This window comes from Dipodomys merriami, unplaced genomic scaffold, assembly GCF_024711535.1.
Source record: "Dipodomys merriami isolate MVZ:Mamm:240054 unplaced genomic scaffold, mDipMer1.0.p SCAF_1, whole genome shotgun sequence".
NCBI lineage: Eukaryota > Metazoa > Chordata > Mammalia > Rodentia > Heteromyidae > Dipodomys > Dipodomys merriami.
The window spans coordinates 83,406,568-83,431,753 of record NW_027202270.1 but is presented as its reverse complement, the minus strand read 5'-3'; the positions used below and the strand labels follow the sequence as shown (position 1 = coordinate 83,431,753).

General features: G+C 37.8%; 1 long non-coding RNA gene and 1 pseudogene across 1 annotated transcript in view; one reads left to right on the top strand and one right to left on the bottom strand.

Moving 5' to 3' along the window:
* The window catches only part of LOC138839274 (uncharacterized), a 43,609-nt gene that overhangs the window by 5,743 nt on the left and 12,680 nt on the right, over positions 1–25,186 (top strand). Inside the window, exons 2-4 of the long non-coding RNA XR_011375938.1 lie at positions 553–619; positions 2,045–2,106; positions 4,029–4,223. This is a non-coding gene — a long non-coding RNA (uncharacterized lncRNA). The remainder of the gene's footprint in view (positions 1–552; positions 620–2,044; positions 2,107–4,028; positions 4,224–25,186) is intronic.
* Positions 13,956–14,522, bottom strand: LOC138839091 (large ribosomal subunit protein eL13 pseudogene; annotated as a pseudogene).

Below are 25,186 nucleotides of genomic sequence, written 5' to 3'. Positions count from 1 at the left end.
TTAATTCTTGCTTGGAGTTTTCCTTCCATGCTGATCTTTATCCCAGTATATTACACAAAGTCTGCTCAATGAAAATGAAAGTTCAGGGCTGAGGCTCTGAATCTCTGCATTTTTTTCCTCGCTCAAATATCATCTGTAATTTCAACAGCAGCATATTATTAAAGTGACTCAGTAGGTTCCTTTTTAATGCATATACATAATGTGTGTGCTGGTGTCCTATACACAGCAGTGTTCTGTGACTGATGTGACACTTCTTTTATTTGCAAAGGCAAACTCCAGATGGCAGCATTCAAGCCTTTTGTTACGGGAACAGTGGGGACATGTTCTTATAGAATCCTCTTTTGCATGCTGCATATCCAAACCCCATATTCCACTAGCTAGTAGATCCTTAGGTATGGAAACAGTCTGTCTAGCGGCTTTCCAATAGAATTACCTTCAAAATGTCACAGTTCAGAGGTGGTTGTTGGAGTTTGAGATACCTTAAAAAAAGCAACCAACGAACCTCTGGAGTGGGGAAGCAATGCTTAGAATTATTTCTTTATTTCTGAGCAGGTGGTGATGTGATTTCTTTTCAAGATCCTCTGCTGAAATATTTAAGAGGGTGTTTCCTGGATTCAGGGTAAGTAGTTGAATCTAACATAAGGAACAAAGAAAATGTGGAAGGAAGTCGGCTGGTTTTGTTCTTATGTTTCTCTCTCCCGCCTAGTGACTGACTAGCTTCGAAATGATACATGCTTACATGAATTCTGCATTAACATTCACCTTTAGTATATCAAGAAACTATTTTATTAATGGATGTATGTCTCTAATTGTCTTGTGCTCAGATATTAGCACATCTCTTCTACTGCAGAGATGTAAGGAAGTAATATGAGAGTTATTCCTTCTTTGCTGACTTATGAAAAAAATTATGAAGTGGGTCAATTTTTTGAAATTCAGTGTAGAAATTTAAAGTGCACATTTTTTATTTACCCCTGAGCACAACATTTATTGCTAAATAAAAAGTAAAACCAAATATGTAAACATAGTAGAGTGCAGACTTGTAAGAAATGGCAAAACCTTTGGAGCCATCTATTCTATGCATTCTGAAGAATCCCTCAAATTCCATTCCTTCACATACTTCATATCTTAGAGTGCATCATCTGACAACTTAAAATTTCCTTGCAGTGTCCCAGCTGACTGGAGACATAGGGGTTTCATGCATTTTTTTCAAGCTGTGTCCTAGATCATGACATAACTAGCTTTGTACTAAGTGGAAGGCAGGATGACAGCTTGGATACCAAGCTTCAGTTGCTAGTATCTGAGCACATTTTGCTATAATTATTGAGTATCTTGGATAATGTGTTTCAAAGGGAGAAAATAGTTATAGTGCGCATGAAAAAAGGTCAGAAAGAAACAAGAATTATGATAGGTCCTCTTAGATTTTACCATGTGCTCAAGTCGTCCATGCACGTTAATACTGGATGGGCCCAAGGCAGAGTTGATACCATAGCATGGAGGCCCAACAATCCCCTCCTGCCATGTCCTAACAGTTTAATTATGACACATCTGAGAAAAAAAGGAAATCTAGTTGTGAGGAGACACTGAGGCAAGAGGCACACACCAGGATTACCTGCATAAACTGAAATGGATGGGCAGGCTCTGTCAACATTTCAGTGAAAAGAAGCACTAAATGCTAAGCCTACATACTTAGCACTCTGACCATCATCTGAACTTGGCAGCACATCTCAGTCCAGAGAGCGCTTAGTTTACTGCACTTTTCCACTGCTGGCTATCATGACCTCATATAACCTCAATGATTAAAACATTAAATATTGAGTGGAAAGATATATAGGAAGTCTTTGTACAGGAAACATGGAAGGACTAGGGTAGGAAATAAATTTCCTTTGTTCTGTGTACCCTGGCAGTCACATTATTTATTTATTTTTCAGTCATCCTGGGACTTGGATTTTGAGCTTTCAGCTACTACCCGAGCCAAATTCTCAGCCCTTTTATGCTTGTTATTTTTCCAACAGGGTCTCATTGTTTTGTTTTTGTTTTGGTCTAGGCCAACATCAGACTAAGCTTCCTTTAAGTGTGTTTTCTTTAAGTGTGTAGCTGCGACCACAGGTGAGTGCTACCATATATTTTGCTTGATTCTGAGACAAGGTCACAAAATAAGAATCACCAATTTGCTCAGGCTGGCTCAAATGACTCTGCCTTCTATATAGCTTGAGTTGCAGAATTAGCCTGCCTTTCACCCACATTTCTAATCTCTCTTCTGTTACCCCACTGGCCCCTGCATATCAGGGGCATTAACCCTCCTCTCTGTGCCCTGTGGGTATATTGTTTTGCTTCATATCTGTGGCTTCTGCTTCTAACTAGCCTCTACTTTTTATTTTCATGCATAGATATATAGTGTTCATATTAATTTTCTAAATCTTAGTTTTGGCAAGCCACCTTGAATGGAATTTAAATAATTTCTTCTGATTCTAGTCAGCCTAGATATCTCATGCTATTTCTTTATTTAATTTCTGGTACTGGGGCTTGAAGTCACTGTCTTGTAGCTTTTATGCTCAAGTCTGGCATTCTAGTACTTGAGCTGGTTATTTGAGCCTGGGCTGACTTCTCTGATATTATTTTAAACTCATTCATCCCTTTGTTAATTCATATATTGAGTGAGGCTGTCCTGCGCATACATGATGCTTGCTGTTCTCAGTGGCCGTTTTATTTCTTCCCACTCTGGCTCTTTCAAATTCTGGGCATGCATGCTTATGACTATTTTCAATTCCTGAGCTTGCACTTGTGGCTATAGTAGACATTTGGGAACACAAATACAGATGTGAGACACATCCTGAGAATAATGGTAGTCAAAGGAAACATTTGAAGCCACTAAGTCCTGTAATGTGACTGACAGCACAGGACACAGGAATGGCAGGCACACTTCCAATGGGCTTTGGTGGACAGCACCATGAGTGGCAATATATAACTTGCATTGGAAAAGACAGCTCTGAGCTAGACAGCTGGGATTCCTTGAATGTATATGCAAAATTATGGAACTCCAGAAGGACTTAATATATTTTTTAAAGGAGGAGTCAGGAGAAGTTTCACAAAAAGTTGTATCATCTTGAAGGAGCAAAAGAATCATGACAGATGGAGAGAAGATGAAATGTGCTGTACAGAGAGGGCAGCTGGTGGAAAGCCAAGACCAAGTAATCCAATGATAAGTAAAAGTAGTTTTACAGCTCTGTAAAATTATGCACACTAAAAGCCAGGACTAGAGAAGAATGTGGGAAAACAGAAGATATTTGACTTTAGGATTATGGAACATTTTTGTGATTGTTAATAAAACATGACTTGTAATGAAAGTCTAAGAAATGATGTTGATTGAATTGGATTCTTCAAAATAATAAGTTTCAATTGAAATTTTCTCTTTTAGTTATTGTGCTCATTATGAATAAGCCCACTGACACAATCTTAATATGATTATAATAATTGAGGTTACCACATCCCTCAGCAAAATTATTGTTATTCTGAGCATAAGTAGGCCTTTCCTCTAAATGTGGAAAAATGTGAACTCTTATTAATTATCTGCTTTCTTGTATGTCTTCCCCTTTACCCCCAGCAATTGTCTAGAGAACACAAGGCTTAATTTTAGTCTATCTAAGCTGAGTGCCCAACTATTCATGACTAATAAGTAAGTGCTGAGTAAGAGTAAATGGAAACTGGTAGGGGTTGCCACTATTATTATAAAAGGCAAGAATCAATCTCTAAGAAAAGGAAATTCTCTCTGGTTGTGCCCTGTAATATTAAGCATAGAATCATGAATTCTCCTGTATTGCATTATACTATTTGTGGTTCTGACATGAGTAACCTGGACAGTAGCTACCATGGGAAGCAAGCCACTAGAGAATGGGTATAAAAGTTTCCTAGAATATTTGCACATTGGAACTATGCTGATAAATTTGACCACTTTTAATTTTACTCAGATGAGAGCTGATGCCATTTTTGGTTATTGATTACAAATAGGATATTAATCTTCTCTTTAATAGAGCTATGGTCTACTTTGGAGAGTAGGTGACGGGAGTTCATCCCAGATCATCTATTTGACATACTGTCTACAGCAAGCATCGTCTCCTCCTGAAGGCTCAGATTTCTTTGTGAAAAATGGAATAGAACTTGCTTGACCAGGATGCTGGCCAGCCTCAAGTGTGGTGATGCCTCTGAATATCCTTCCAAAGTATAAGGTACTAGACAGAATTGAGTTCAATTTTTTTTTTGTTGGCCATGGAGCTTGAACTCTGAGCCTGCACTCTCCCTCAGCTCTTCAGCTCAAGGCAAGTGCTCTACCACTTGAGCCACAGAGCCACTTCCAGTTTTCTGTTGGTTTATTGGAGATAAGAGTTTCACAGACTTTCCTGCCCAGGCTGGCTTTGAACTGTGATCTCCAGATCTCAGCCTTCTTAGTAGCTAGGATTACAGGTGTGAGCCACTGGAGCCCAGCGAGTGCTAATTTTTTAAGTATTTATTTTTGTCAGATTATCCAGTATTAGTTTTTGTATTTATCAGAAAACACTGTCTGAACAGTGAACAGAGTTTATACTACCATGACTGAGTTATAATTCCTTCCTTTTTATTATACTTTGTTATTTAATCAAGATAGTATCACATTTTATGGCCCTACTTGTGTGTATATATGTAAATACAAAACACTTAGACACCAAGATAATATGGTTAACTATAGAATAAGTAATATAATGATTATGTGTATCAAGTATCAAACGCTATAACATATTAATTCTTTGACTTTGCAGGATGATGCAGATTCAAGTTAGAGCAATTATGTCCAAGAACAGCTTAAGAACTATAAGAGGTTAGGTTCATTCTTAACCAAGGGTAGTTCAGTTTCATGTAGGACCAAAGATTATGTAGGATTTGATTTTGAATCTAACCTTCATTGTTCAAAAAGCTAAAGGAAAACCCAAAGGATAATTTATTTTAAACAAGCTCTTCAATCTGGGGTCTTGTTTAAAAGTATACTTAACTAGTTTTACAAAGGAATTACAATTCAAGCTGTCATTTTATGAATATAATGTATCTTGTTCAGTGTCACCCCTTCTATCATTCTCCCTCAATCCTATGTACCTCTCAATTTACCTAGCACCATTTCCATATATAATCTATCTATCTATCTATCTATCTATCTATCTATCTATCTATCTATCTATCTATCTATCTATTTATCGAAGATTATGACTGCATTCACCATTCTCTTTCCCTCCCTCTTCTCTTGATCTCACTTCCCATGACAACAAATGTTTTAGCTTTCTGCTATTTATTTTGTTCAACTAAAAACAGGGGTCTTGTTTTAATGTCCTCTCTGTCATATTATCAAGTACTAAAAACATTAATGACAGTGTGTGCGTTTAACATGTATGAGACTCAGTTTCTTCTTTGCAATGAAACACAAAATGTGAAAATGCATCTTCTACAACAGGTATAGTAAAGACCAAAGGAGAATATGAGTACTTAATAAAGGAGTCAGTAGAACATAAATGCTCAACAAAAGCCAGCTTTTATTATATTTTTTACTATTATTATTATTATTAATGGTATTTTTAATGTTGGTGGTTTTATGAAAAGTAAAGGTCTCTTTGATTTCAAGGCATTGAAATCAGGCTATTCTATGACTTTTCCTTTAATGTACCATCATGGCTGATGAACAGAACTAAAAGGTACTAGTGACTTTAGTTCCAAATTACTAGTCTTCTTTTTGCCTCTACCAGTTGCTAGCCTAATTACTACCAATTTCAGTCTCATTTTCTTTGGGCCTGATGCAAGCTCTTGTCATGACTGAGCATTTGGCTCTCTCTCGGTAGGAATTTTGGCTCCTTTTCAGGTTCTGCTACCTTAGGTTGCTATATGGAGCACGTTGCTATAACCCAGGCTGTAACCCACTATTCTTCCTCATGCCACTCTTTTACTGCTTCCTTCAATTTCCCCATAATTGAGACAAGATAGACAAAAGAAGGCTGTACCTTCTGAGTAAAACCTGTTAGATTTTGGAATAGTGGGTACATACTGTGTATAATATTGCCTTATGGGTAATGGTTTAAATCTGTTTAATGAAACACCACCTAGAGTTTCTGGGAGAACTTGGAGCATATTTGAGCCAGCGGCCGGTGGCTCACACCTGTAATCCTAGCTACTCAGGAGGCTGAGATCTGAGGATTGCAGTTCAAAGTCAGCCCAGGCAGAAAAGTCCATGAGCCTCTTATCTCTAATTAACCACTAGAAAACTGGAAGTGGCATTGTAGCTCAAGTGGTAGAGTGCTAGCCTTGAGCTGAAGAGCTAAGGGACAGCGCCCAGGCCCAGAGTTCAAGCCCCACCACCGACCAAAAAAAATAAGAACTTGGAACATATTTGACACTTAGCAAATAATTGAATGGATCAGTTTTTCAACTTCAACTTCACAACTTCTTGAAGAGATAGGTCTGATTATTCACACTAAAAATGTGTAAACTGAAATTTATAATAATTAATTAATGTGCCCAGCACCACCTGGTAGTGGCTCAAAAGATGAGTCAAAATTCCAATATAAAGAGATTGTTCCAGTGACTTTCCACTCAGTCATTATGCCAACAAGCTTTAGGGTGTCTCTGGGAAATTGGGTGCCTTCTAAAAGTCAGATATGGCTGTTACCATTTGAATGTGTCTCTCAAAAGTGTAATATGTATGTAATATATAATATGTATGTAATATGTAAACCATTTTGCTAGTGGAATTTGGGAATGGAGCCTTTTGATGATAATTGGGAGTAGATGGGTCATACATAGGTAGAGTGTCTACATGCTATTGGATGCATTATGAGAAGAATAAGAGGGGGAGGGTAACTGGTGATAGAGCTCAATGGTAGAGGGCTTACCTGGCATGTCAAAGGACCTATATTCTATTCTTAGCATATGGGAATAAATACAAAAAACTAGAGCTAGCATCTTTGATCTGTCTCACTGTGATGCCCACAGACATGTTATAATGTAGGAAGAAGGCACTTCCAGATGTCAGGGCTTAGGTTTAATCAGCAACCAGAAATGAGAGACAAAAGATGACTATATGTCTGTTGTTTATACTTAGCCCAGACTCATGTATTTTGTTATAGCAATGCAACATGAACTAAGACAATGGTTGTGGTTAAAACTAAACATGGAACTGGATTCTATTGTTATGTATACCTACCAATATGGGTCTTCTGATGCCTTTGATCTGTGGATCCAGAAACAAACAGGCAGAGCTGAAATTTAGTCTGCCTTACATCACTCTGTGCAAGGATCGAGCTACTCTGCTGCCAGTGAAGCTGTGTAGTTTTCTACCTCTTATTCTGCTGGTACCTGCTAAAGTCTGTTCATGATGGCATTACATTCACTGGGGATTATTTTGTCACCATGTAGCAAATATGCAACATAAAGCTCCATTCATAGGGTATAAACATGAAATTAGGATTAACCATACCATTAGAAGGTCCTAGATTAAAATATAAAATTTATATGTGAGGCCTTAACTTGAAATATTTGAACAGTCTCACTCACTTTGTATTTCTGAACAGGGCTGGATCTACTTCTTTTAAGTGGCTGGAATGAAAACATCCACTAAGACTGAAAGCCGTGTTTCTTACAGTGCCCTTGACTCTATCCATAGCTCTTTCTTGGCCTTATCAGGAAATTGATAAAGCTTTTTTATGTTTAGTCTTCTCAGTGATGTATTTGTCTGTGTTCTCTAGAGAAACAGAACCAAGTCCAAAAGCTTGAGCATAACCAAGTCCAAGGACATGAAGAAATGAGGAAATCAGTGTCTCAGTCCCAAAGTAGGAAGAGAGAGAGAGAGATAAAGAGGGCAAGGGGAGAGAGAGAGGAAAGAGAGATAGGGAAGAGAGAATATTATTTCTCATCCAGACACCCATACTTGTATTATGTTTAGGACTTTACTGGATTCAGTGAGCTCCACCCAATTGTATAGACTAACAGCTTTACTGATTCAAATATTCATTTCATTCAGACACAACCTCACAGGTGCATTGGGAAATAGCATTCAATCAAACATCCTGGTATACTCTGGTTCTGTCAAGATGATAGAGACTAGTAAACATTGTGGATGAGCTGCCTTATCTGTTTTTCATATACAGTATCCCTTGGTATACTATATTTCTCTATGCATTTATTTTTTTGTTCATTTACTCATTGACCAAGAGGCTAGAAAATCCAAGTTACCATGATTTGAATGTTAGCCTTGCCATTTGTATGACCACAAAGTTTCTTAATCTTCAGATTTACGTCTTTAGTTTAAAGACAGAAATAAAGACAATAGCTATCTGATAAAGTTATTGTTAAAACCAAATGAGTTAATATATAAAACATTCTTGTACTGCTTATCAAAAAGTGTGGGGTCTGTTTGCTATTCTTACCATAATGCACCAGCACATTATTCATTTGTAGGGTGCACTGTATGCTAGGTAACATGCTACCTGAAAAAACACATATCTTCTTGGAATTTATGGTTCATTAAAGGAAATAGATATAATTAAATAAGAGATGATGGTTCAATTTATGAGTTAAGGCAAGAAGAGGTAGAAGCATAAACCAGAGGCCTGTAAGCCAACTATAAATTAGGGGTTTAAAACAAGCCTCCTGCAAAGAAAAGACTTGCAAGCCTTCAAATTAAGCAAAAAGATAAGCAAATGTGTGGAGTGAATAGGTTCACCCTTTACTTTTACAGAACCCAGGAGAAATGCACCAATTGTTCTGAGTATGTTGAAATGAATTCAAATGGAAGCCCAGTCGAAGACATCCCTGAGCAAAGTCAGGCTTTAAAAGTCCCTCTAACCTTGCTTGAATTGCAAACATAAGTAAAATGTGGGCCATTTCTTCTAAGTGCTTCTAATTGAACAAATTGAAATTTAAGCTTAGCCAAACAGAAATGGCCATGTAACTTATAATTGTCCAACTAATGACTTTCCTGTGGTAGGGGCCAAATAAGAAATTGTATAATTGCAACCAGAATACCATTGTCTCTGCCGCACTTCTGAACTCATTCTTAAAAAGCTTGGGCCTACACTATGTTTACAGTGACACTATTCATACTAGCCAATTAGCTTAGGTGCCACCAGCAGGTGAGTGGATGTAGTCACTGGACTGTTATTCAGAATGGAATCACACCATTTGCAGGAGATAGATGCAACTCAAAATAATCATGGTAAGTGAAATAAGGCAAGAGTCAGAAGGACAAAAATAATGTATGCTTTCTCATAAATGTGGAATCTAGGTTACAGAATGAAAATAGAGGAAGGATTACTTGCCAGGAAGTAAGGGACCAGTGAGAGGAGACAGGAGAGAGAGGGTGAATGTGTTTAAAGTAAATAGTATGTAAGTATGATGAGGTCATAATGAAATCATTATTGAGTACTTTAAAAAAAAAGCTTGTGTATTATTTATTCTGTTTCATCAGACTCTGCATATCTTTTGGCTTGGTACTTCTCAGTTTGTGGATCACCCTTTGTTCAAATAGTGGTAACATGGATTAATTGTGTAGAAGCTTACCTTCTTATTTTTTGTTACTGCTGGAATTTGCAAGGCCTCAGGCTTATTTGGCTTGTTGAACCAGAAATGGAGCTTTACCACCTGAGCCACATCTTCGAGATCAAAATAATAAACTATTAATCAATTGAGTTTTAGCTTTCTTACATTGAACAATATATCTTTATTATTTTAAATTGCATTTTACTTAATAAATAACTTTAATGACAAATGTAATAAAATAATATCAAACAAGGTGCAGATCAGAAAAAAGACATATATCCTTGACTGAAGTGAAATCAGAATTCAAAAATGCTTATTAGGGGGCTGGGAACATGGCTCCATGGTAGTGCTTGCCTTGCATGCATGAGGCCCTGCGTTTGATTCCTCAGCACCACATAAGCAGAAAAATTCAGAAGTGGGGGTGAGGCTCAAGTGGTCGAGCCTAGCCTTGAGCTATAGAACTGAGGGACAGTGCCCAGGCCCAGAGTTCAGGCCCACGACCAAAAACAGAAACAAAAACAAAAACAAAAACAAAAAACTTATTAACCTTATTTTTATCCTAAGCAATTTTTTTTGTAATATTGAATTTAAAGAACTTATTTGTATTGATCTAATGTATTGGAAAGTACATTTCTGAGTAGCTTATAAATATTGCCTCTCAAACAGCCTGAGATTAACAATATAGGTTAAAAATTAATTGGTTCCTATCTTTTGCACTTTATCATACTGAAATCTTGTGTAGAAAATAGCATGTAATCATGAACAATTGACTTAAAAATATATCTTTTTTCCCTCTAATTCCCTTTTATTAAATTCTTGACATTCCTTGGACAAAAAATCAAGACATTCATTTCATAGTTTCTGAATATAAAAACAAATTCAAACTTCCAAGTATGTATTGAGGCTCTTCAGGAGCAAGTAAAGAAAGCAGTGTAGGGAATGAAAGACCTAAGACAAACTGTGAACCCCACACACCGCCACATGCCAACCGCCTTTCACCATTTCTTCCCTTAAATGCCCTCTCGGCTTCTGGTCTCAAGCCCTCATTTACCTGCAGTCTGTCAGTCATTGATCTAGCTCGATACCCTGCTCTTGCTTTCTTAACAGATGCTAAACCACCAAGGTGGTGGGGGGTGGGCAGATAAATATATCTTTACAACCATCTGGAAGGCTCATCTCCTCTGGTTTCTGTGTTCCAGTTCAGCGGCACAGAAGTGGCTGATCCCTGTCCCCTTCCTGTTACAGACAAGCTATTGCAGCCAGCCACTCTTAGCTCCCGCAGCACCAGGTGGGGTTTGTGAGTACAGGTATAGATCAATGGCTACTTCTATGTTCCTTCCCATACAGCAGGCTCTTGGCTAGTTCTTAGATCTGTGGCAAGACTAGTTTTATGGACAGCTCTGGAGAAAAGGGGCTTGGCAAGAGAGCTTGAAGTCACATGAATAGGAAGTTTTGGGACTCCAGGGTTTAAGCCTCAAGTGTGTCTGGAGCAGAGAGGTCCTGATCTTTCTTGAGCTTCTCACTCCTTGGGGAAGCATTGTTAGAAGAAGACTAAACAAAGGGCCCTCAAAGCAATCTTGTCAGACTCTGAGGTGAATCCAAATTATCTGGAGGGTTTATTAAACTATGGATTCAGAAAGAAGTGGCTGTGAGCTAAGACCTTTAAACTCTTAAGTCCCTAGTTTATGCTGATACTGCCAATTCTGGGAGCTATTTAGAACTCATTGCTCTAATCAGGAGACCAGGAAAGAGATCTCTGTGTTAAAGTCAAAGGGGCAGGTGCACACTGACTCTAGGAGCATTTTTGGTACAGGGATAACCTAGAGACAGACATATACATGGACTAGTATTTTCTCAATCTCTGACCATAAGGAAGTCACCCTGGCACAGACCAGTATTTGCAGCTAGTTGGCCATAAGTGTCTCCAAGGTAATATTTCCAATAAAATGACACCTGTCCATGCTTCTGATGTCAAATGTCAGATCCGTGAGGTGAGGGACCTTTTCTTGTTATTGTTGCATAGCAGCAATGATCACAAAGCTGAATTCTGCCAGAACCACGACTACATTCAATGTACCCTTTCTTTCCCATAGTTTCCTAGATTGTCATTGTTATCCTGCTCCTGCAGCTCAGCTGCAGCTGGTCACGGTAAGCCTCTAAGCTGGTACTTTTGTAATGAAACACCCAATGGATCAGGTTGCTGAGTAATCCATATAGGACTCATCTGATGAGGAAAAAATAACATGTTTAGGTTCTTCCAGGAGCTATCTGTTTACTCTGCTTTGGTGGCAAGAATTACATTAAGGCTGAAACTTAGCTGGAGAGATCAATACCAAATGGATTTATTTAGCATGTGCTAGAGAAAATGGCACAAGTGTCTGTTAACCTGATGACATTTTGTGCTGTTATTGAAAGTTCATTATTTAACTGATATCTCTGCATGAGAAGGCTGAACTTTGAAGTCGCTGATATTCTGACTGAAGCTGAGGAGGTAGCATGTCTGAATGTTCACTTTTCTTTTTTTTTCTGTGTGGTATATTTCTATATATGGGGTTACACTAAGATTTAGTAGGATTTTTGCCTTCTCTCTCTTGTATCCTAAGTCATCTCACATTCTATCAGAATTTCTTAGAATGATTTCATTTTTGTGTGCAGATGACCTATTGTTTCCTTGCTTTAAGAAATATGCCAAGGTGGATCCTTCCAGATAGGTAGTCTTGTTCCCTCTTATGGAATCCAGAACCAATAGGCAGCTCACTAAGTTACACAGATCTGGACTGCTACAAAATCTCAGGCTGGAAAAGAGTGAGATAGGTCAAGTTCAGTGCAAAGTGATCTCAGCTGTTGGGACTGGCCACATACCCTGATTTGAGCCTGGAGTCCAGGAGTGAGATTTGTATTACTATTCATCTACATACCAAGTCTTATTTTATATTAGGATTAAGCTTGTGCTATTCTATTTTAACAAGTAAAGAAATGTTCTGTTTCACAAGTCAGGCACAGTAGCTCACACCTACAATCCTGCGCTTGGGAGGTAGAGGCTGTGGTTTGAGGCTAGCAAGGGCAAAATGTTAGTGACATATCATTTCAACAAGTGAGTTATGTGTGGGGTCATACACCTGTAATTTCAATTACATAGGAGACATAGGTAGGAAAATTCTCATTTCAGCCACAAACATAAGATCTTATCTAAACAATAAAGAAGAAAAGAGCTGAGTATGTGGCTCAAATGAAATAGAATCTGCCTAGTAAGCATGAGGATCTGAGTTCAAACTCCAGTATTGCCTATATACATTATAATATATAATGTATACATATATACATTATAATATATAATGTATCTATATGTCAGTTTGTTCTGGTCATATTGTCATGTTTCCATTTTTTCTCATGATCTTTCTACATATCTCTTTCTATATCTCTATATATGAACTCAGTGGCTCTAATTAAAGTGTATTAAAATAATAATTTGTAGTAACATAGTTTGCTTGAATGAAAAAGACAACAAAATCAAGCTGGTAAATGAAAAATGGAAAAACTACAAGGGCATTTGTTGTTACAAGGGATTTTGCATGGTTGTTTCAATGGATAGAATTAGAACAACTGTATTTTGGTCTCTGTTTAGAGTTCTGTTGGCCAGGAATTGACCAGCACCATCAATTATTCTGGGGGTAACTTATCTTTTGGGGTACATATTATGTGGGGAAATCAGCTCATTCGTATCCCATTGTGTGGATGTTTACCTGTTTATCTGTGAAGGCATTTGGATTGTTTCTGGTTTCTGGCAACAAACCAGAATAACACTGCTGTATGTAGTGTGAATATGTTTTTGAATGAAGAAAAGTTTGTTTCTTACAGTAAGTGCCTAAGAAGTGAGATTGCTGGGTAATGTGGGTCAATATGCGTTTAACTCTAGGAAACTGTCAAAATGTTTTTACATTTCTATGCTCGAAGTCCTGTTGGATTGATCTTGCCTCACTTGATATTGCAGATTTCTTTCTTTTTTTTTTTTTTTTGTCAGTCCTGGGGCCTGAACTCTGGGCCTAGCAACTGTCCCTCATCTCTTCAGCTCAAGGCTAGTGCTCTACCACTTGAACCATAGCAACACTTCTGGCTTTTTCTGCTTCTGTGGTGCTAAAGAATCGAACCCAGGGCCTCATGCATGCAAGGCAAGCACTCTACTACTAAGCCACCTTTCCAGCCAATATTGCTGATATTTTTAATTTTAGCTTTCTAATAAATGTATAATCCTGCTTTGTTTTGAATTTCAATAATGACTAATGACTAATAATTTTAAGCTTCTCTAAAGATTCCTATTTGAATATGTAAAATCTTATTGCTTATCTATATATCTGTTCCATTTGTTTTGTAGTTTTCCTGAGGGTTTATTACCATACTCAAACATAGCTTTATTTTTTCTTCTCAACATCTTATTCTGCAGCTTCCTTGGCTCTTTTAGCTCAGATACTGAAGAGCCGGGCATTGGCACGGGCCATTCAAAGACTGGCAAAGCCTTGAAGTTCTTCTCCTCTGGGATAGCTCTAGGCTTCTCCTTTTTGTAGACTTGTAGACGTTCCGGATGGGCATCACAAGTCCTGTCAGCTGTGTGGCCAATTTGAGTTCTTCAGCAGAGCTCTTTCCCTTCTTGGGGGCCAAGGGCTTCTTGGGGAAGAGGAGAAGCTTGGAGCGGTACTCCTTCAAGCCGCTGCACATTGGCCTGCAGGGACTCGGTGGACTTATTCCGCCTGCTCGGACCTTGGTGTGGTCCTTCACCGTGGGGCACCGGATGATGGGCCAGATGGGGTGGGGCCGGACGCAGGGCGCGGGGCAATGCGGCCTGCTTTGGCCTGCCAGGCCTTGCGTCTGTGGATCTTCGGGGCCGTCTGGTTAAATCAGGTGGCCACGCGCGCGGCTGCCAGTCCTTGTGGAAGTGGGGCTTCAGGATCATGCCATTCTGGCTGGGCGCCATGGCTGCCTCCCGTGCTGGGGAACAGCCGAGCGGAAAAGCTATCTGTTCCATTTTTATATTTCCTGATCATTCCTCAAGTCTTGAAATCCTTACCTAGTTTATCTACTTTTATCAGAACCTTGATAGTCTTTTTGGTGTGTGCTTGTTGGTTTTTTCCTTCTGGTTCTGGAGCTTGAACTCAAGGCCTGGGAGCTGTCACTGAGCTTTTTTGGCTTAGGATCAGTGCTTTACCACTTGAGTGATAGTCCTACTTTTGGTTTTTCTTTTGGTGTTTAATTGGAGACAAGAGTTTTACAAATTTTCCTGCCTGAGCTGATTTTGAACTGTGATCCTGCGATTGTAGCCTCCTGAGTAGCTGGGATTACAGGTGTGAGTCACTAGCACCTGGCATTTGATGTGTTTCTAGTTATTTATAGTGGGAAATTGAGTGTTCTGCCAGTTTTTGTCTATATCCAAGCATCCTGAACTTCCTGACAGGATTGTTCATGCTTGTTAACTACCTTTTTTCTATTCATCACTCCACTGCAAGTCATGTTCAGTTTCATTACTCCATCAGATATCTCACCAGAATCTCTAAAGGCTTTTCATTGATAAGTACAACTAGCTTTTATTTAATCTTCCAGTAGAATTGAGTATTCTGACTCTTGAAACACTTGATTTTTATTGTACGCTAATCTTAGTTCTTTTTCTACTTATGTGATAGGCCCTACTTACTCTCTTGGAAGAATCAAAATCGTTTGCTTAGATATTAAATATTGGAATACTTCAGGGTTGATTAGTAGTCATTCTTTTATTCACTACTCTTTTTCCAATCAATTTGGTTTGTATCAAATTGATATATATAACTTTCTATATGCAGATAGCTTATAAACTTATATCATCAGTTCTGATTTCTCCTCTGAGTTACAGACATTAAGACCCATCTTCCTTCTTGATGTCTCAATTTTAAATTCTACATGGTTCTTCAGTTCTGTGATCCTATCTCGTAGCCTACTTCCTCATCTTTCAATATCTAATATTTCACAATTGATTTCACCTCTTAAATATCTCTCAAGTGCATCTACATTTCTTTATGTCCTGTCACAATCCTCAGCAAAGCCAACATCATCTTTCACCAGGATTTCATAGTCATCTCCTTATATCCCACATTTCTCCTCAAAGAAGAAATGAGCTCCTTAACAGAGCAAACTGATCATGTCAGTCTGCCCTCTTAAACATGATTTACTTTTGTAATAATCCTTATCTTAGACCATGAATCTTGGAACAATCCTTGTCTTGGACCAGGGAACTTGCCTGATATATGGTCTAGGCCTTTCTTTCCAGCTGAACCAATGAACTTATTCATGTATCATTCTGTATTTACTGAGTAACTATCACACTTCAGAAACTATTCCATTTGCTTTGTGTGTACTGGGAAATGACATTTTTGTTTTCATGGAGATTTTAATGGGAATCTATTGATATAAAACACATATGCCTGTGAATGGGATTCCATGTGGTAAAGAGTAAGAATAGGCAAATGTATCAGGGTAAGCAGACCATGAATTAGTTGAGAGGTGTTTATTTTTAATAAGGTTGCTCAGGAGAACCTTACTGGGAAGGTGACATATGAGCCAGGAACTGAAGAAAATGACTGAACAGTGCTAAAATATGAGAGAATATTATAGGCTAGAGAATAGCAAGTACAGAGGCTCTGAGACAAGAGTGCTTAGGTGATCTAGGATCCATAAGGAAACTAGTATGGCTCAGAGGAGTGAATCAGAGGAAGAGCAATAGGAGATGACAAGAGGATGGTTCCTATGGTCCATTTGTGTGTGGTCTTTAGGCCATAGTAAGGCTTCTGATAGCTTTCGTTTGCATTGGATAAGAGGACATGGGTAGGTGCTTAGCAGCAGGGGCCTGGATAGTTAAGTATTTGGCCAGAACTCATTGATGGACATTCTAAGGCTCTCTCAGTATTCTCTTCTCTTTCTTTCTTCTTTGTCAAGTGTCAAAGTTGTATCTGCAGCCTTTCTCTGCCTTCTCTTCTTTCTCCTTTCTTCTACATTCCTTATCCTTCAGACTCTGCCTCATCATTTGCTTGGAATATCCACCTGACAAAAATCACCAAATACCAACAAAGCACTATGTTCATTTGGTTAACTTTTACTTCATTTCCAATTTTGTCAGGAAAAATGTCCTTGCAGTCCTGTGATCCCATATCACTGGGGATTCACACAAATCCCTGCAGTTTGAAGCATTGCCTTTTAGAGCTTGATGCAGCTTTATGACCAAGCATCTCAAAATGTCAATGCCCTTTATTTTATTAGTCAGGGTCCAATCAGAAGACAAAAATCACACAGATAATTTGAAGAGGGAAAAACAAATAAGGAAATGTTAGCTACTCAGATATGTTTATCTGGAAGGAGCAGCAGAGCCTTCTAAAGGTTGCAGAAATAGCAAATGAGAAAAAAGGCTGTGACCTCTAGAAGTGAGAGCAAGTAAACAAGAAAGGAGCTAAGTCTGAGAAAACGCAGCTAGAGCTGAGATTTTGATTTCACTGTAGGTAGTGTGGCTGCCACAGAGACATGGAGCCTGCTGGGAACAAGGAAACTTGCCAGAGGCATGGACTGGTGCTGGGTTGTAGGAATGACCCAGAATGGCTGAAAAAGTAGTGTGAGCTGGTCCACCTGAGCACTGTGCTGAGTGGTTGGAGAATCTTCTACTTTTATTCACTATTTATCTTTAAATAGTGGTACAAAGGGGCTTTTATTTAATATGTCAGTTTTTGAGCAGAATGCATCCTAATCAATGTTGCCCCTTTCATCCTCCCCCATCTCTCCCACCCTACAACAGTCATAATATTCACTGTATGTATATGAATATGTGAAAATGGAGAACCTTCTAATGGAGGCTCTGTTCCCAAGTTCAGCAATAACTGCATTAAGGAACCACTTCATCCAGATCCCACTGTCATAATTTTCTTAGGATGCATAACAAAGTAGCTTCACAGAGATAATAGGAAACATATTATTAAAACTACCATTTGAAAAGTGTACCCTGGCAGAGTTTTGATTAAATGTTAGGCTGGAAATATAGCCTGGAAGCTATTAATACCATTTTGTAGAATACACTTATACAAATAGTCATTGCTTGTGCAAGTAGTTCAAAAACAGATTAGAAATAGAATTGATTTAGAGGTCGTATTTTTTCTCTTAAATGCAACAATAATCATTTAATTTCAAAAAACAAATACAATCTGCCACATTAAAGTTAATGCTAATTTAAATTTTATTAATTTCACGATGTTGTATGTATTAACTTTGAATGTAGTATATGTTTTGTCCCAGTGTATGTGAGCTAGAAGCATAAAGAGTTTACACTTAAGTTTATATCTGTATGTTTTAAGGCACTATTAAAAATAGAGGATAGATTTTGGTTATTTCAATTATGTATTTCATTAATTTCATTTCATTTTATAAAAGATATCATATATTACAGAGGTTTGAAAACTAGCCCTTTAATAATTTAGTTTAAATCTATTTTACTTAAAATACAGTATCAACTTGGAACTTGTTAGACCTGCAAACTCCTAGCTCTCTCTCTTTACCTGCTGAATCAGAAATTTAAGTATGAGCCCAGCAGGTTGGTTTTAACAAACTCTCTAGGAGACTCTGATGCACAATGGAATTTGAGAAAACTGTATGCAGAAAACAAATAGGAAAATCTACAGTTTCATGATGACACTGTTTTTGTTTGACAGTTTTTGTTTTCTTAAATTTATTGTGAAGGTGATGGACAGAAGGTGTTACAGTTACTTCAGCGCCCAGTATTGCCAGGCAGAATCCTATCCAAGTACCAACCCTAAGCTTCTGAGATCAAACAAGATCTGGCACGTTCAGGGTGGTATTGCCATAAACAACACTATTAAACCATTAACCCACCAGCCATGAATCCTACTATAGAGATTCACTGCACACAGCTCTGTAGGTAGTATATTTTTGACTGGATCTACATAAACTCAAGAAAGCCTTGAGGTTCTTAGTCTGAATTTGCTAATATTAAAAACAATACATAACCTTTAGTGATTGAGGCAGTTTGAACTTTGATTTCAAAGTTATTACTTGCAAACAAAGAGACTCTGATATTCACAGAATGTAAATATCCATATTTCTCCTATTTGTCATTGCAACTTGCACATGGCTCCCTGGTATTGCTGCCAAGCCAACCCCTTGAGAGAAGCAGCATATGCATCATGATTGTGTAGCTTCAACCAGTCCTGTATATGACACATAAGAGGGATTTGATAAACATTGGTCAAACTGAAATGGAATTATGTTATATATTCTATTTCTCCAACAGAATCAGATAGCACTTGAGAAAAAGATAATGTATGAGAATGCATACCTAATGGAAAGAAAACAATGCAAGTTGGTTGATGTGTAATTAGTTCTCTCTCAGTCTCTGTCTCTGTCTCTCCATCTGTCTGTGTGTCTGTCTGTGTGTCTGTCTGTGTGTCTGTCTGTCTGTCTCTGTTCCTTTGACCAAATTCCTGAAAGAAACAATTTAGGGAGGGAGGATTTATTTTGGCTCATAGTTTCAGTCTATCATGGCACAAAGGATGTAGATAAACAGAGCAGTTGACCTCATCATAGACAGGAAACAGAAGCATGTGGGGGTTTCTTCCTTCTTCTTTTGTATTTTATCCAACTAACCCACATACTTGATGGCACTACCCAAATTCAGGGAGAGTCTTCCCCCTTAGTTACATTTCTCTGAGAATGCTCTCATTCACTTGCCCAGAGACGTGCTTTACTAACCTGCATACTTCTCATTCCAGTGAGGCTGACAGTCAAGATAACCTCCCACAGCTGATGATAATAATAATTGCTGTTGGAGCTTTAACATTTCCTAAGCACTCACTGTATACCACTAATGATTTCCAATAATCCAAGATATTTACTCAACTAATCTCTACCTATAATTTACCAAGAAAGAGTTGTTGCCATCAATTTTCCAGTAAGTGTATAGTCTTTGCAAAGTTACCAACTTCTACAAAGTTATAGCTCGCATAAATATAACACTGTGACTTCAAGTTCTGATCCATCTAGTTCATTGAAAAAGATGATTTTGCCAATGATGTGACATAATTGTTCTGAGATGCCATGTTACATGACTTTATTCCAAAAAATCACAGCTGGGAGCTGGTGGCTCACGACTGTAATCCTAGCTACTCAGGAGGCTGAGATCTGAGGATCACAGTTCAAAGCCAGCCCAGGGCAGGAAAGTCCATGAGACTCTTATCTCCAATAAACCACTAGAAAACCAGAAGTGGCACTATGGCTCAAGTGGTAGAGCGTTCGTCTTGAGCTGAAGAGTGCAGGGACAGCTCCCAAGCCCAGGGTTCAAGTCCCAGGACCGACAAAGAAAAAAAAACACATCTAGGCTTCTGGAAATTTATTTTCAGAAATGTAAATGGGTCTGTTGATTTCAATCTTAACTCAGGACACCACATTTAGAAAGTCAACAAACAGTTTCCCTCATCCACTGTTTGTGAAGGTCTAAAAACTTTGCATCCACAGGGGTGGGCCCAGAGGGGCAAGAAACAGTAAGAGACAAAGGATGAATGAATATGCTCATTTAAGAAATAGTTTCCCAAGACCTTATGCTTTGCTCTCACATCTTCACAAAAATGAGATTTGAGGAGATCACATCAAGATACCAATGTCAGATCATTAGTAATCCAGTCATGCAGAAACCCTTACAACTTTTCAGCCCCAAGAGTGGGCTTGCCCCTGCAGGAGGCTGAGGGGAAATAAATGGGCATGGGGAATAAATGGGCATGGGAATGCAGATGAACACAATATATCAAATATGTTCATGAAAAGATGGTGATCAAATAAGGTAATAAATGGTTAAAATAAAACTATGTGAATAATGAAGGAAGGAAATAAGAGACCAAGGAAGAACTTGAATGGAAAAATATCACTGTGGGGTTGAGGTGTTTAACTACTAGTGTAAGTTGAGAACAAGAAGAAAGGGTCAAAAGCTATGTACATATGACCATATAAGATGATGTTGAGTGAAATGAACCCCAAGATAGGGACACAACTTGTTTTTTTTCTTTCTTGCTATTGTTTATAATGTATCTAAAATGTACTGTGGGTTTTTTTATTTCTCTTGTATGTTTTTCCCCCATTATATAACCCCTGTTTTCACTGTATTTGATGTCAGTGCCCTGCATCTTGTATATACATTTTTCTGATTAGGGGAGGGGAAGGGAAATAACAAAATGCTGAAACAAGGATATAGGATGACCCATTGTAACAATTAGATGTACAAGACACTATGTAGAAAATGAACTTCACAACTTGGGAGGGGGAGGTGGGGAAGGAAGGGATGGTAGGGGAAAACAAAGGAGGAGGTAACAATACTCGATAAGAAATGTACTCATTACCCTACTCATGTAACTGTAACCCCTTTTATTTTACAATAAAAAAACATAAAAAAGAAGAGTGAGGAAAGAGGTAGGTAAGGGAGGATGGATGAGAATTTTGAAGGGGGTGACACTAATCAAGATATTTTATATTCATAAACTGCTTTGTTAAGGCAACTCCTTTGTACAACTACTTAAAGATAATAATAAAAAGAAATGGGAAATTTTGATTTGGCCTTCCTAAATAAAGAATGCTCAGAGAAGTAGAGAGTAGATATTAAAGGACATGGTATATATCAAAACATGGCCAAAGTACTAGTTAGAGAGTAGACTAGAAAATTAGTGAATAAGAGAGAGAAGGTGGGATGATCTAAGGTATAAGAATGAGGGAGTTTATTTTAGAAGAGTAAAATTTCCAGATGATTATGAGCAAAGGGGTGGCTTAAGAAAAGAGAGGCAAGACTGATTTTTTGATAACTTCATAGACCTGGGTTCTTATAAGTAACTCAAGTTGTGTGTGTGTGTGTGTGTGTGTGTGTGTGTGTGTGTGTGTGTGTGTGTGTGTGTGTGTGTGTGTGTGTGTGTGTGTGCGTGTGTGTGTAATATAGTACTGGAGTTTTCAACTCAGACCTCATGCTCTTGCTTGGCTTTTTTGCTTAAGGTTGACTATCATTTGATTGATGACTCCATTTCCATTAAGTTTTTACCAGTATTTGAGAAAATATAGGATTAATTTCTGCAAATTGACTAGTATCCTCCCATAGAATCTCATTGCTTTGTAATATTCTGATGTGTTGGGTTCCTGGTGATTTTCTCTGTCTTTTCATTTTTTTGCCTTGATGATTGGTGGCTAAGGAAGGGAAACATGTAATTAGTTCCTCTGCTACCCAGTTACGGTGGTGATATAGATATTTGGGATGTAGATGTTATTCCATTGAGGCAAGAAGTTGTATGATTACTGTCATCCTTACCATTTCCCAAACACTACCAGATGTGGGTGAGAAGCCACCTATACCACTGAATCTACTCACCTGAACTCCATTCCTCACTGAAGACTTTCAGATTCTCTTCCTTTACCCTCAGATATATGGCCAAATGCAGGCCAGGTAAATACTCTCAGGTCTATCCTTTTTAAATGTATTTTTTATCATCATTGTATTGGTAATGTACAGAGGGGTTAGAGTTATAAGTCAGATAAGGAGTAAATTTCTTTTTGAGCTCCCTCCCAGTTTTCCTCTCCCATCTCCACTCACCAGTTGTATAGTTCATTTTCAACATAGTTTCTAGTGAGTATCACTGCTGCAGTTGTTCACCCTTTCTTTCTCCATTTCTGAGCCCCTCCCATCCCCAAGACAGATAAATGAACAAACAAGACAAAAGGAAAAGAAAACAAAAACAGTAACAAAGAAAAAACTCGTTTCCTTTTTCTGGAGTTCATTTTGATAAATATTTTATATGATCAGATGCACATAAGTATTGCGCCTTTGTGATCCTCTCCTAAGAATATTTTCCTTTGGTTTCACTCTGTGTGAATGCCTGTATAATTTATCATGTGCCAGTGTATGTTTTAATTATTTTTACCATCTAATGTGTTTACTCACAGATTTATAGGTACATTCTAGCTACCACAAATGAAGAAAAACATGTAACCTACATTTCTCTGGGTCTGGCTTACTATACTTAATAACATTTTTTCCCAATTCTTTCTATTTCCTTATGAATCTCTCTCTCTCTCTCTCTCTCTCTCTCTCTCTCTCTCTCTCTTTATATATATATATACACACATATACATATATGTGTGTATATTCATTTGGGTCTGGCTTATTTCACTTAATAACATTTTCCCAATTCTTTCCATTTCCTTATGATTTTCTCTCTCTCTCTCTCTCTCTCTCTCTCTCTCTCTCTCTCTCTCTCTCTCTCTATATATATATATATATATATATATATATATATATATATATATATATATATACTTATTCATCCACAGAGGGGTATCTGGGCTAATTCCATATCTTGGCTGTGGTAAACAATGCTGCATTGAACATAGCTGTGCTGGTAGTTTTAGTGTGTCCTTGTTTATTGCCTCCTGGATAATTATGCTCAGGAGTGGAATTGCTGGTTTGTAGGGAAGCTCTATGTTTAGCCTTTTGAGGAAGCTCCGTGCTGCTTTTCAGAGTAGTTGAAGAAGTTTACATTCCCATCAACAGTATAATAGAGTTCCCCTTTCAGTCATTTCTCAAATGAATGTTTTATCAAATGACAGATTCATCAATTCTGTGTAGTTGATTTGGAACTGGATTCACCAAAGGAAAATAAGGATACTTGGAAGAAATATGAGCAAAAATAAACATATGAAGACATACATTGACCTATGATGTAGTTTTCCTATCAAAACTAACTGTTAACTTTGGCTTTGAAATACTCATTTCCCCAGTGTCTGGAGTTAACCTGATATATGTCCAAAGTGCTTTGTGTTTTCTCTGTTATCGACAATCACTTCCTTCAGGCCCTAGAACATAGTTTGCCTGGGCTTTTGAGATGTCCGATCATAAATGCAGAATGACTGTGGTTATATTGTCTGTTTACATTAGGGATGCTATTAGGTTTTATGTACCTCTCACTGGCTTCAAATAAGCATCTACCACTAGTGTGATGAGGTAGTTTATATTCAAAAGGACACCAGGTTTCAAAATTCTCTGTGTATTGATTTTACTAGGAAAATGCTCTGATTTATTCCTGAACTTGGTTCTCAATTGCTTAAGATTCTTTGGGGAGGAAATAGGGATGATTAAAGTAATAATAAGCAAAGCTTCAAAAAGTATTGTTGTACTTCTTACAATGCCATTGTCCTAGCTGCTGTTGCTCAGAGCATGACAAGGCATACGTTTCTGCAGGAGGTAAACTTCTGCATTGCAAGAAGACTTTATGCAGGTACATAGCAGCATTGTGACTTGGCAGAATGTGTCTCATGTACTGTTGTGAGAAACAAGTTGGGTCTCTCCAGGCAGAGGTATATCATGAAGGATCAGTAATTTAGGTAACTATGCAAGAACAAATGAGAGATTCTGAAAAAGAAAGTAACTGGAGGTTAGGTCTGTCTACCTGAATCTCAAGAGGTGACAGAAAGAGTAGGCAGATAAGGGCAGGGTACAGGGGACATTTCTAGGGCAACCATCCTGAAGGGACTTCAGAATCTGCAGGCTTGTTGTAAATGCATTTATTTCAGCGCCCCATCTCCAAAGTTTCTGGTTCAATGGGTCTGAAGCAGGGCATGAGAAATTACATTTCTAACAAGTTCTCAGGCAGTGCATCTGCTGCTGGACTCAGGACCACATTTTAAGATTCACTGCTCTAGGGTTTTTTTTTTTAAATCATTCGCAAAAAGCTACATGTGAAACACTAATTATTTTGGGGAGTGGTATGTTTCCTAAGTTCAGGGACCTCAAGCTTAGCTCAGGGCTGATAATGCTCAAGCAGAGGGGTAGGAATAAAGAGGTGAATTCTAAGTTGCTACTCTAGCTGAAGGAAAAATGATCATACAAGAGAAGTGTTTGCCTTCATGCTTATAGCAGCACCATTTATAACAGACAAGCTATGGGGCCAGCCCAGGTGCCTATTAACTGAAGATTAAATAAAAAAATATAGCACATATATAAAATGGAATATCACTCAGCCATTGAAAAGAATGAAATTAAGTCATTCACAGGCAAATGAATGAAATTGAAGATAATAATAGTAACCAAGCTTAGAAAGACAAATAGTGTATGTTTTCACTCACAGAATCTACACCAAGATAGTAATAATAATAATAACATGACATGATCATAAAAGAGTGAAAGTGAATGAACAGGAGAACACAGTGTGCAGACTGTTAGAATATTATAGAAGTACTACATATATATATATAGTATTGATGTTATATATCACACACACATATATACATATACACACATATCTATGTATATATATGTATACACATATATGTTACCTATCTATATAACTATGCATAGACATATGTATATGTATATGTGATATGTATCAATACTATATGTATGTATATTTATGTATACTATATGTAAATATATATGTATATATTTTTATTCATATATATATATATATATATATATATATATATATAAAAGAACAATAACACCCATAAAAGCTGCCAAAGAAAGGATGAAAAAGAAGTAAAGCAGTTAAGGAAGGGTAACAGATGAATTTTGATCAAAATACATTAATGACAAATTTATAAA